Source organism: Pezoporus wallicus, unplaced genomic scaffold, assembly GCF_028554395.1.
Source record: "Pezoporus wallicus isolate ANWC-B61680 ecotype Strahan unplaced genomic scaffold, APGP_CSIRO_Pwel_v1 contig_13243, whole genome shotgun sequence".
Classification (NCBI taxonomy): domain Eukaryota; kingdom Metazoa; phylum Chordata; class Aves; order Psittaciformes; family Psittacidae; genus Pezoporus; species Pezoporus wallicus.
The window spans coordinates 1,387,642-1,400,737 of NW_026635036.1; positions in this window are offsets into that span (position 1 = coordinate 1,387,642).

Consider the following 13,096-nt stretch of genomic DNA (forward strand, 5'->3'; position numbering starts at 1 on the left):
AGCAGAGGATTGCAGTGCAGTGCCTTACCCCTGCCCTTTTACATCCTGTATTGTCCCTGCCTGCCATGCCTGACAGGGCACCCTGCCGGGTATCTCTCAATTGCTTCTCATGAGTAAGGACATTATTTTTGATCCAAACTAATAGGTAATTATCTATTTCAGAATGTTTTATTAGGAATTAGGACCCTTTTTATATTTTAACCAAACATATTCATTTCACAGCATGTTAAAAATCATTTTCTCTCTCCTAACTGTGTTTATCCTTTCTCTATAATATTTCACAGCTGAAGTCCTTTTCTAAGAGAGCTTGAAAAATACTATCTGGTTTTATTTTTCTTAAATTGAACATACATGGACAAAATCTGTCCTCTCCTTTCTTGTCCTTAGCATTCTAAAACATACCTGTGTTCAAATATTAAGAAATAAAACAAATATAAATTATGCATTTTCCAAGTTAATTTAAAATGCATTATGCACTGCTTTGTTCTCTGGAATTAGTATTATTAAGGGGACAGATCTGTATGGATTAATTTTGAGTCAGTTTATTCACTTCTTTGTAATTCAGTGGCAAGGATTTCTGTCCCCAGGCATCAAATTAAAAATTTTACTGTAAGTAACACATACACAATATAGACCTTTTTGTATTGCTTCTTTGTTTTTCTATCAGACGGCGTATTTACATATTGCATTATTTCACAAAACCACCTCTTTTAGAGTAAACAAAACTTTCCTGCCTCCCCTTCTTGAAAATTATTTTAATGTTACCTCTGTCACTGTACCCAACTGGCACTTACTTCTAGTTCCAAGGGGTTTTTTCCCTCTTCACTAATAATCACATAATATTTAGCTTTGTCTTTGCTGGGTTCTATCACAAGCTGAATAACCATCTGAACTCTCCTTCCTTCCAGATATTTTTGGTGCTGTTTGAGCTGCTTATCCATGGGTTTTTGTTCGGGTTTTAAAAAAAAACAAAACAAAACAAGGTATTTAATAATAATTTTAAAATATTGTTTTATTGTAATAATTCTTTGCACTTACATGTTTTAAATCTTTATTTTTCCCTAAACTGAGCAAGAAAATAGAGCCTGCTTTCTTAATTAGTCTTCTTTAAACAAAATATCCTTTCATATGCACTAATAAAGACTAAGGATCATTTATCTTTTGTTTAAATAACTGCTTGCTGTAGTATAAAATTGTAAGAGACATGATGCAGATCAAGATGCTGGCTTGAAGTGGAGAAGAGGAACAAGCAGTGCAATAATAAGCAGATTTTAATGATTTACTATAAATCAGCATTTTTGCCCTGTCAGTGAGATTGAAGAGGCAGACAGCTCCTCACATGTCTGCCTAGCAAATGTCTTCCTGATGAATCATGTGCTCTGAATCACTGATCACAACATTCAAACAGCACATCCAAATAATGAGGAAAACATATACACAGAATTCTTATGGCTAGTCTAAAACTGCAGGAATATGTGTTTTTAGTGGTGTGGTAGTTAAAGCCCTACATTGATACTGTGTCTGTTCACCAGAGGGTAATATAAGGTTAACTATTGATGCCCTAGCTGTGCTTCAACTCGTTAAACTGACTGTGAAAATCTCATCTTTACATACTCTGCAGGGAAAAAGAAGGCAAAATTGGACGACAACATGTACTTTTAAATATTTTCCAATAGAGAAATGCATCAACTACTTCCTGAGAGAAACATTGTTGCCATTAATTAGAAAACTACCAAGGCTATTGCTTTATACACAGGGTAGCTCAGCTGACCATTGTTAATAATTTCAGTTGATCACTAAGATAATAGTGGTTATAAAATATTCTGCATTGCATGCCATAATATACACTGATCCTCCCTGAAATCCTGCCAATGGTTTCAGGTAACCAAATAATTGTCCTACAGTGGTGGGTTATCACAGACTCCAGGTCTCCACAGCAAAACTCAGGTTTTTAAGGACGACTTGGCTACAGCGAAGGCTCTGTGGGAGTGAATGGGATGAGGTGAAGCCCCAAAAGCTCTGGGTGAATTAAGGAATGAATGTGGAGTGGGGTTTTGTCTCAGCCTTTGTGGGCAGGACTCCCATGAGCAGTAGCAGGACTTAAGGTCATCAGACAAAACTTCCCTGAGCAACAATGAGAGCTGACTTACCTCCCCTTCTTGGGTTCAAGAAGCCTGATAATTTGCCTGGCAATAATAACTGTGATAATCCTTGTCCTCACTTGCAGGAGATGCTCTGGTGAGGGTTTGTACCGGTAGGACAGGGTAAGCCCTTTTGCATGTCAACTTCGAGGACCTCATCCTACAGCTCACTGACTTGGCTCTTTGTAGATAAAATGAGAATGCCAGCTTCCAGCAGTCTCTGTCCTTTAACCATTTATTAACAACATCATCTATCCTGCCAAAAGTTATGAAAGAAATAATTTTGCAGTAGTAGGAATCTTGGATTTAGAGATTTTAAAAAAAATTAAAAAAAAAAAGAAAAAGATTATTCCAAGTTTGGTTGTGGTGATCTTTTGAAAGATAATAACTTGTAATTCTTAGTTTTGTGGACTGTAGCTTTTATATTTATTACTAATTTCCTGTGCTGCTCTAAACACACTGTATGCATTTAGTTTAAAATATGTTGGTACCGTTTACATACATAGTATTTACAGTTTAAGCTGTCTTTTTACAGACCTAGGGAAAGTTTTTTCCTGGAGATCCTGCAAATGAAATCCACTTAGGTTTTTTTTCTTCATGTCCCTGTATCCTGATACCCATTGATGCAGAGTCCCAATACGTGTTTTTGCCAGAAACTGCGGTCCATTGTTTGAAGATGTGAAATCTGAAGTCCTCATCTTTTTCTGGTTTACACTTGAGGAAAAAAAAATAATAATGGGCTTTTAAAACAATAAAACGCCACTGTATTTTAAACATGACCATGTCAGGCTCAAAAATGTTTTCAAAAAGCATATTCATTTGTTTAATTTGAATAAGAACATACTTAATTTCATGGTCATTTGGTTAAAGCACTTACTTTTATTAATGTGTTATTGAGCTGGAAGCTGAGGGCACTGGTCAGTTTGCTACTGTATAACTCACTCGCTTGGAGAATGAAGTCGCTCAGTACATAGAGAAAAACTCGTATGTGCTCTTTAGGCATCACAATGGTATATTTGATCTGTGTTCTTATTTTATTCAAAGTAAGGAGAAGAAAAAAAACAAAACACTTAGACTGCTGATTTCTGCAAAAAAAATCTGCAAATGAACTGTTCTATTAGCACAAATGTACAAAAGTCTTTAGAACCTCTCTCTTCAAAAGCATAATTAGGCATTTATTTCAGACATACTAACATCCTTGCAGTAGCTAATAAGATGCAGCCCATTTGAATATTAATATAATAAATGATTAAATTAAACAGCAAGATTCAGACTCAGAAATAGCCTTTATAGGTCCCAGGGGGTCACTAAAACTGTATTCCATTTCTTCCTACAGTTAACATAGTACAAGGGACATGAATGCGTAAAGCAATATTTGTCTTATGAAACGTGGAGTTTTATATTGTGCTATTCAGTTTTATTACTCCACAGTTTGAAGCTGAGGCCTGTGATGAAGTCACCATGCTGGGACCCAACAGCAACTCTTCCTGTTTCAGTGCTTTTTGGCATCAAAGTGACGCATCGTTGCTTTGGCAGAGGCAAACCTAGTGGCAGGCAACATATAAATAGGTTAACAATGTTGGCATGTGATAAACTAATAACAACACACAAAACAAAGTTGTAATGTAAACGGCTGAGGGATTTTTCATCTGTACATTATTATGTATTTATTATTAATACTATGTGTCCAATAATGTGCAGAATTAATATCAACATCATGAGGATGGTAGGTTGGGCTTGTTTTTTTCCCCCCGTACATCAGATAAAAGAAAAATAGGCAAAATAGGCAATTATAATTGGCCATTATTCCAAAAGGTGTTAATTATTATTATAAAGGTGTTTCCCTTCTCAAATTAGTCCATGAAAACTGCACACTATCCAAATCCCATGAACCTGAGAGAGGTATTAATAAACATCTGGTCATGGTTTTTGCTTAATTAGCAATCCTTACTCTGGACTGAAGTCTGTTTATGTAAAACAAAACACACACATGCGTGCACATGCACGCTCACTCCCTCATACCCCCTCCATCACAATAACAAAAAAAGAGGATTTTGTTGCCTTTCAGTAGTCCAAACCAGCTTATTCTAAGTGCTCAGTGAAAGAATTGGATTTTTAAGTCATATCATTTGTCAACACAGCAGAATAAAATGAAAGCTATTTGGATTTGTCTGTTTCTGTTCATTTTGCCAGACTAATGTCACCTCCATCAGATGTACAAAATGCCCATATTTTATTTGAAACAAAATTACCATTTTTAAATGCAAAAGGAAATTGCGTATTTACTACAGGTTACTGAAAAATGCCATTTTATTATTCTTAGCATCCAAAAATCTTACAGCACCATCTCTCCAAGGAGCAGCATTGGCAGGGAGGTAATGGATAAACATGCAACTGGGCTTGCAAGACTATACTGTCTAAATTAGATAAAAGAAAAGTAGGAAGAAAACTCCAAGATAAGTGGTACAAAGTAAATCAAAACAAATCATCTTACCAAACTTTATTCGCATCTGATACCATTTTTAGAAATTAAGGTCAGTTTTGTGGAACTAATAGGGAGTTACACCTATATATCTTGGGTACCATGACAATGCTTGAGAGGAAGATTTATACACTATGGTTGCAGATGCAGAAGAAAGATATGAGAGATCAAATGGAAGTGCATGATAACAAATGAAAAATGGTCCCCACAGCCCATAAATTAATTGAGAAAAGAAGGTTGTCATTATTTGAACATGCTTTAAAATAAGGTATGGGGTCCAGATGGCAGAGAATAGATAGGCCAACAAAGTTTGAGTAATTGATGACTTAAAAATAAAACAAGATCTTAAAGAAATGAATCACGTTGGGAGAGTTAGAGGAGGAATATTAGATGAAAAAGCACAAAAACTCCTCGAAACTTCAGAGCGAAAATCAAAGTATAGGAAAACAGACATATTTTTTCATGAATGATCTAAATAAATGTAAGTAATAATATCTCAGGCAGCAATTTTATCCCCATTAAGGACACTTTTCTATTATCATTTCATTAACCTATTCAGCTTTGTATTCACAATTTTATCTTCAGGTTTTTTGTTTTTGTGGTTTTTTTTTTGTAATATAAGTTTTTTTAGGAATTAACTGAAACAAATTAGCAAAGGCTGTGCTATAAAAATCCCAATTACCATTCCTACTTCCATCACTGTTGTTAGCGCTTAAGGTCACCGCAGAGAGCCCTTTCGTAAACAGTGACAAGCTTTCCAGATCTTATTGTCTGCATTTACAGCATCTGATCTCCAGCAACACAGTTTGTTGTGCTGGTTAAACCCAAAGCCTTCCTCCCCATATTTCCAGGTTAACAGGGTAAAGGCAGGTCAGAGAGGAAGTGACAACATTCACATGGGGTTTATTCCACGGGTTATTTTTTTTTTGCTTGATTTTCTTTCCCTGTCTCTATTTTTATTCTTTGGTTCTGCACCGAAGGGGTGTGCACACGCAACCCCTTAAACAGGATTTCAGATTTATGCAATGCCAGGTAGTAAATCAGTAAACTATGCACGATTTTATTATTTTTCCCTTCAAAATTTCACCCATCTAGCCTTACAGGACATGAAAACATCTGTATGGGAGAGGGTGAGTGTGTCTGCAAGGGGGTGTGTGTATGTGTGCATATGTATCTGTATTTTTTGTGTGTGTTTGCGCCTATGCATGTGTGCATTTTCCATATTTATCACTTTTCAGTACATTAGAGCATTTAGTACTTTGGAAGGCACTCATCCAAACAGAGCTCCATGTAAATGCACTGTATACAAGCCAAGAAAGAACGGCTCCAGGCTGATAGAAACCTCAGAAGTATGTTAAATCATAGTACTCAACTGTTCCTCATTAGAACACTCCTCATTTCTTTTTTCTTTTTTTTTAACTTCCACTTAAAAAAAATAATAATTTTTCCTCAAAGCCACTTACTCCGATGCTGCACTCTAGGAGCACATTATGAATATTCAGATTGAAAATAGAGCACCATCTAATAACGTGGAACACAAAGGAGCACTGAAATGTATTCAGCCTCTTATTTACATTGTTATGAGAGATATTGCATTATCAAACAATGGCTCCACTCCACACTGTATCCGTTACTCCTTGCATTAGGCTCCTTGGGAACTTATTATTGATGACAAAAATGCATTTAATGAGAGGCTGCAGGCTCACTAAATGTATAGGTAAGCTATACTGCCTATAAGAAAGATAGCCCTAAAGGAAAAAACATTAAAGCCTGAGAGCTGATTTGTTCAGAAGTGCAACTGAAATGGGAAGAAAAGCAAACTTGGGGACCTACCCATCACCGCACACAGTGATGTCATTAAGGTACATTAATCTCAAAAAAGATATGTACAAGGAAACTAAAACATGACCCTCGGTGCAGAAACCAAGCAAAAAGGCTTGGAAATATTCAGAAGGCAGAAATATACAAGCAACAGACATTTCAGGGGAAAGATAGTTGCCAGCAGGATTGATTTGAATACTCAAACTGGTGATTTATTTTTCATGCTTCTCATAAAAAGAAGAGATCCTTTTCTTCCCCTCCTGTCCTCCTTGCTCTCACTTGCTCGTTCCCAGGCAGTAGGAACGATGGGATGAGGCTGGCTGTGCCTGTTGAGCAATGGCTGCCCTTTCACAGACACCACAAATGAATGCAGGATGTTGGATAGACCAATTCCAACACTTTACCAGGAACATATTAAAAAATGGGATAATCTGCGTCCTTTGCATTTGTAACAGAAGAAAAGGAAAAAGGGAAATTTCATTAAAAGTCCAGTCTCTATAAAGAGAATGCTAAATAGTTTCATACCCCAAATCCAAACTGCTTTGAATGCAAGTCCTGCTTTGTCCTTAACTGAAATGAAATTTCACAAATCCAGCTGTACATAGAGAAAGAAAATGAAAGACGAAATATTTACTCATGGCCTCGGTAGTCCATTTTTAAAGGGAGAGGGTTAAATATTGATTTGTTAACAATATAAATTTAGCATATTTCACATGATCCATTACATTCCTTAGAACCATTAAGATGCAGTTTACATGATTTATTCAGAATAAGGTCCACTTTTAGCTATATTTAAGTCTCCTATTTGTTATTTAACATGTGTTTAATGTTTTCTGTCCCTGCTGTGCACAGCTGCAAGCTGCTATTTTTTGGCAATTTTTGTGACTGTGAAGTGATTTGTGTCTTTGAATCTCACCTTTCTATTCTATGGCCTGCTGTTTTGATTTTTTTCTAAACTTTAAGAAATAAGTTGCACTGTGTTATGACCTTTACTTCACTTCATAGAAGTAAACAAAAAGTCTAAAAGACCATAAAAAAATCATGGCAGGTATCCTTATGGGGTAGATACAAGGATGCATATGTGATTGATTTAGCATTTTGTGACACTGTAATTTAAAGCAGTTTAAGAAAAAACCTCTAAAAATCCAGTAATGACATAGGAACTAATTGAGTGCTGGCAAACACTTCACTCACCATGTACAGTCTAGGCATATAAATTCTCCAGGGCAGGGAATCTTCCAGATTGTGCAACTTCATTAAGATTATTTCAGCTGATCTTAATTAGAGGAAATCTGACCAGAAAAGAAGTTATTATTGTACAATATATTTAAAATATCCTATTTATTTTTACAGTCATAAAGCAAACGGAGCATGATTTTGAAGTGCAACAGATAGATAGAGGGAATTTTGTAGTACAAGAGTGTTCACAGAGTAAGGAGCCTAGTATTTCAATTGGCTTCCTGGATACAAAATGTTTGAGAAGCAATAATAATGTATGATGGCAGAGAATGACAGCTATAGCTGTGCCATTGTAATTTTATTTTGGTTTTGGTATTAAATAGGACTTTCCAAAACATGGCTTTCCAGGCAGCCCCAGGCATAGTGCCAGCCCCAGTATCCAGTCATCCATTATCCCCAGACCTTGGCAGACCCAAGCCCAGCTATATATAATCCCCTGCACCTCTTCCCATGGAGCAGAAGTAGCTGCTCATGGTGTGAGCCCCAGTAGCCATATACCATCATGGCAATAAAAGATACTCAATATTCACCCATTGGTCCCAGTCTCCTTCAGACTAATGAAGCACTCCTCCAGACACTTAAATACTGCTACATACTCCACTTACAGCTTCATCTTGGCAACCCTTGCCTTATCATCTACTGTTTTTCCTTTGGCCACATCTTGATTTTGAGGAAATTAATCAGTATCTCTCTTGAAAATTAGAATCTACATATAATTCATGGGCAATGAATGTGCAATGTTCATATAATGATCTAAAAAGGCAGTTAGCAGTGCATAATGCGTATGCTGGTATATATTCCTTTTTTATGTGGAGTAAAATGGGAGTGCTTTGTGGTGTACTGAAATCTCAGAGATGCATGCCAGTAAGTCACTCTCTATTTTGGAAGGTTCATATTCCACCTCACCAGTAACTATAAGGAAAACGAAACACTGTTGGGTGTATCAGAGGCATTTGTTGTTGTACTTTATAGTATCTCTGGATAATTTCAGTGTCTATCAAACTGCTACTTTAATTGCTAGGAGAACATTTCCCCTTAACAATTTTAAGCAAATATAGTAGGTAAAAACGCCTGTGTCAATTTGAATACACTTACCTGTAAGTGGCAAACTTAGTAACTTCATTTATCTGATTTTAATGAAAATGGAAAATGCACTGCTATATTACTTTAAAAAGAAAAAAGTAAAATATACCAGTTATTACTGTTTGATATATGTTCTCCATCCTTTATAGGATCTGTAAGAGAAAACCATGTTGAAACAGTTTAATGCAATGCCTTTAACTTATCTAAACTACATTCAACTGACTGCACTGGGAAAATTGAATCTTTTCCTCACAATCTTAGTGACATGAAAAATATATAATACAGTAAATGATTAATGCAGTTATAAACTATACCTGAGATAAGATTTAAGTATTCATATTTCTATCATGTTAATACAACACGATAAACCCATGAAGCAAACTTGACCATAGCATTTGTTATTCTGTCCAGTGTTCAATTATTCTTTGTCCAAATACAATTTAGGAGCTTGCTAGAATACATTCTACGGGTACGAAGCATTATGTGCTACAGTGAGATAATCAAAGCAGTGGTCAGCAACAGTAGACCTCAATCCAGTATACTCAGAGCTGCAAAATAAAAGGGAGTCCATAATTTAACCATATGCAGGTTTTAGATTTTAATTGTCCAGCACGTCTTTTACATGGGAAAGAATTACTTTTACTTGCTTCTGTAACATTTCACTTGAAGCTTTATATTTTTAGATAAACCTAAATTGACATAATCATAGATGTGTTTAGCAACTACCAAAGCAATTTCAAACCACACTGCCTTAATAAACCAACTTCTTCTAATTTGTGCAGTACGGGTCAAATTCTGCCCATGGGAAACACATATACGATGCTGAATGATACCAAGAGAAAAAATGAGTCCACACTGATGACCATTTTAATGCTTTGATAGGCATTTTATCACAAGGTTCTTGTGCCTCTGTGTAAATAATAACCAATTGTATCGGAAACAGGCAACATGCCTAACAGGGAAAGCAGAAAACTGGGAGATGGGATGGGAAAACCATTCATCTGCCTCAGCCAGTGGCTTTGCAGTAGTTTACCTCAACTTGCCCTTTTGCAAAATGAGTATAAACTTCATTTTCAAACACATTTATACCCTTGAATGAAAGGTGAGGTAATTTTGAAATGAGACCAGACAACAAATACAGAGATGAAGGTATTTCACAAGTTTAATCCAGCTTTGAGCAAGGGGTTGTAGTAGGTGACATCCAGAGGTCCCATCCGACCTAAATTATTTTCTTTTCTATTATTCTCTGATTAAATGACTGTAGTCTTTGGCAGCATTGGTTTTAAAACGCCTGCCACTCAGAGCCGTTTTCCCACAACTCCAGTCACAAGCTCCCCACCCATGTACATGTACACCGCCAGCGTACCTCCTGCTGTGGTGACATACTCTAACCAGCCACTTGTAGACTGGAGTCTCCTTAGGGACAGATGAAAATTCCCTTGAGCTTTCTGAAAGACTGGAGATTTCCAAGCTGGAACTGGTGGTAAAAGCTAGTGGTTCATTTAAAAATTACTCAGAAAATAATGCTGAAGATGAGTAGGATTTAATAATGAAAAGAAAAAACTTTTTTTTTTTTGTCAAATCTTTTATTGAAAAATTGAATTGCCAGGAGTTTTTCTATTTTATGTGCCCCCAACCCAGCTGTCAGCTGAAGAGCTTTTGATGAAAACATATTTTTGAAATGAGCATAGAATCTAGCTAGGACGGCCAGGCAAGACCTTTTGCTAAGTTAATCTGTCACTGACTGATGTTTGGATGGGCAAGCATTCAGGATGATCTAAGATTTGCCTAGCTTTCAGAACAGTAGGTAAGCTTAATAGCCATATTTTAAATAAGACTGCTAAAGTACATCACATAGCAAATATGCCCTGTAATCAAAAGGGAAAAAAAGCAAGGAGCTGACAGAATTAGAATACAATACAATACACCTGCCTCTCTGGGTGAAGTTATTTCATTTTCCCAAAAGCAGCCACAAGCTCTTCATTAATTAAATAGGCCTTGAGAACACAAACAGCATCAAGAATGATAAGCAGAAATGAAATACTTCCCACTACTTATTTAAAATTTTAGTGCATTGTAATAACTCTTTACTTCCATGACACTAATTTTTTGGGTTTGTTCACTTTCTATTTGATCAGAACTTCTGCATATAATAGTTACCAGCATTTCAACAAGAAATCACATATATGATTGTATAAACTGGGATACTCACTATTGCAGTGGCAATACCAGTAATGGGACATTTTTACTTCAGAATATAAAAGCTGACAGGATTGGGCAGCTCTAGCAGACAGACACTACTACTGCCCTGATAAAACACAGTGTCATATGCAGCTGGTTAATTACGTATTGATAGAGTCTTTTGCCTCTACAGGCACTGATACTAAGTCCATTTTTATTTTTGTGTATGTACTTTCATGTATATATGTAAATTTGGCATGCAATAACTATTTAATTTCTTTCAAGCTTTTCTGATTTACTTTCATGCCTGTTGCAAAACTTCTAGGAAAACAAATGGTTTTCTCCCACCAGCAAGCTATGTCAAGTCATCCCTTTTGTAACACATTTGCATTCCTTAAGTCTTGTAGCTTGGTTTGTGCTGCTCTTAGTGATACAGACTCTTAAATAGAGACCTCATGTCCTCACTACAATCTTAGAATAATTTTAAAACCTGCCTATGGTAATCCTATTATCACACAAGCTTGCAATGACAAAATGATCTAAATGCAAGTCTGCAGTGACCCTCTGGAAGGCAATACCATTATAATGTGAGATTATACAGGTAAAATGAATTCAGTGAAAACACACACTGTGTTTGAACTTCAGTGTGGAGCCCTGATGAAATGATAGAATCAAGTTCACCTTTATGTTACATTATGCTTATGTGAGATGCAAGGATAAGATGGGAGGAGCTGTGCTCAAAAGGTGTGTAGCCAAGAGTGCTGTAAAATACAAAGATGTTCCAGTATGTCCAGAATGAAAGTCCAACCAGTTTGCAGAAAAAAAGCCTGAGAGATTTGATCCTGTGGTGAGTCTTAAGAGGGATGTAGTGCTAATCCTGATATGCCAGAAGCTGCCCAGCAGGCTAGGTACTCATCCAGTGATGGAGCCCAACACCTCTGTTGTTACCCTGACATGTCATCTTCCTGTTGGTGGCCACCCAAGGCACCTTCCCCAGTATCTGTGAAGAGCCCTTATCCTAAGCCATTTTAAGCCTTCCATCAACACATTAATGATTACTGTTTATCATGCTTTCCAGCACTCAAAAGAGCAATGCAAAATCAGCACTGAATTCATTAATTTATTAATTAAAAGAGAAGAGAGCAGCCTCCTGAATGGTTATGCAGAATTGTACTCTCCATAAAACTCTTTGGTCATCATCTATTTCTGCATGAGCAGAACAGACCCAAATCTTGAAGCCCTATTTTGTGACTTTGGTCAAGGATGCAGGATCTTTCCTCAGGGAAAGAGAGATGCTTCCCTACCTCAATTTACATTTTTGTCCTGCTTTAACACAGCTACCAGTGGGCCACCAACACTACAGTAAATTGACAGGGACACTGGAGCACTGCTGAGGCAAAAGGAGATGTTGCTGGGCTGACTTGCAGCATGGATATGTGAAGTGGGCTCCAGGCTGACTGCGAAGCCTCAGCAAAGCCAGAATCCCTGAAGGGCATAGTGGCTCTTGGGTACTCTTTGTCAGATGTGTAGGAAAGAAACGCACATTCACAGTTCAATATTTTGGCCGGTGGCAGGTGAAATCAATCTCACCCAGCATTAAATAAGTGAAGTAGGGTATCTAGCCTGTACTAGTGGCTAAGCTACAACTTTTTTTATAATCAGTGGAGACTAGAAATCCAATTCATTTGACCAATGCTAAGACTCTGTCTTAACACAAACCGCCTTGTTTCACTCCACTGACTTTAAAGGGTAAGTAGCTCAGACTTAATTGTCTAACTTTTAGACATCAAAGTCAAGGAAGATTAATATTATCTACCCAATATTCCATGGATGACAAACTGAAATGAGCAAAAAATAAGGTGAGTCTAGTCAAACTATTTCTCCTTTTGATAATTAGGAACTGTAAGATGTTTACTTACAGAATATGCCTTTCAGAAAAAACTTAAATAAATCTGTGAAGCTGTCAACTATTGCAGATGTTTTGTATCTACATCTGTAGGGATTTCATAACACTTATTAAAAACCTTCACACATGTAGCTTGGAAAGCCCTTCTGAATGAAAAGTTGGTTTCCAGGGATAGCCTGTTCTCATCAAGCTTTTCTAATACTTTTTCAGTTGGAAAGTATGATTTTTCTGCTTTGAACCTGA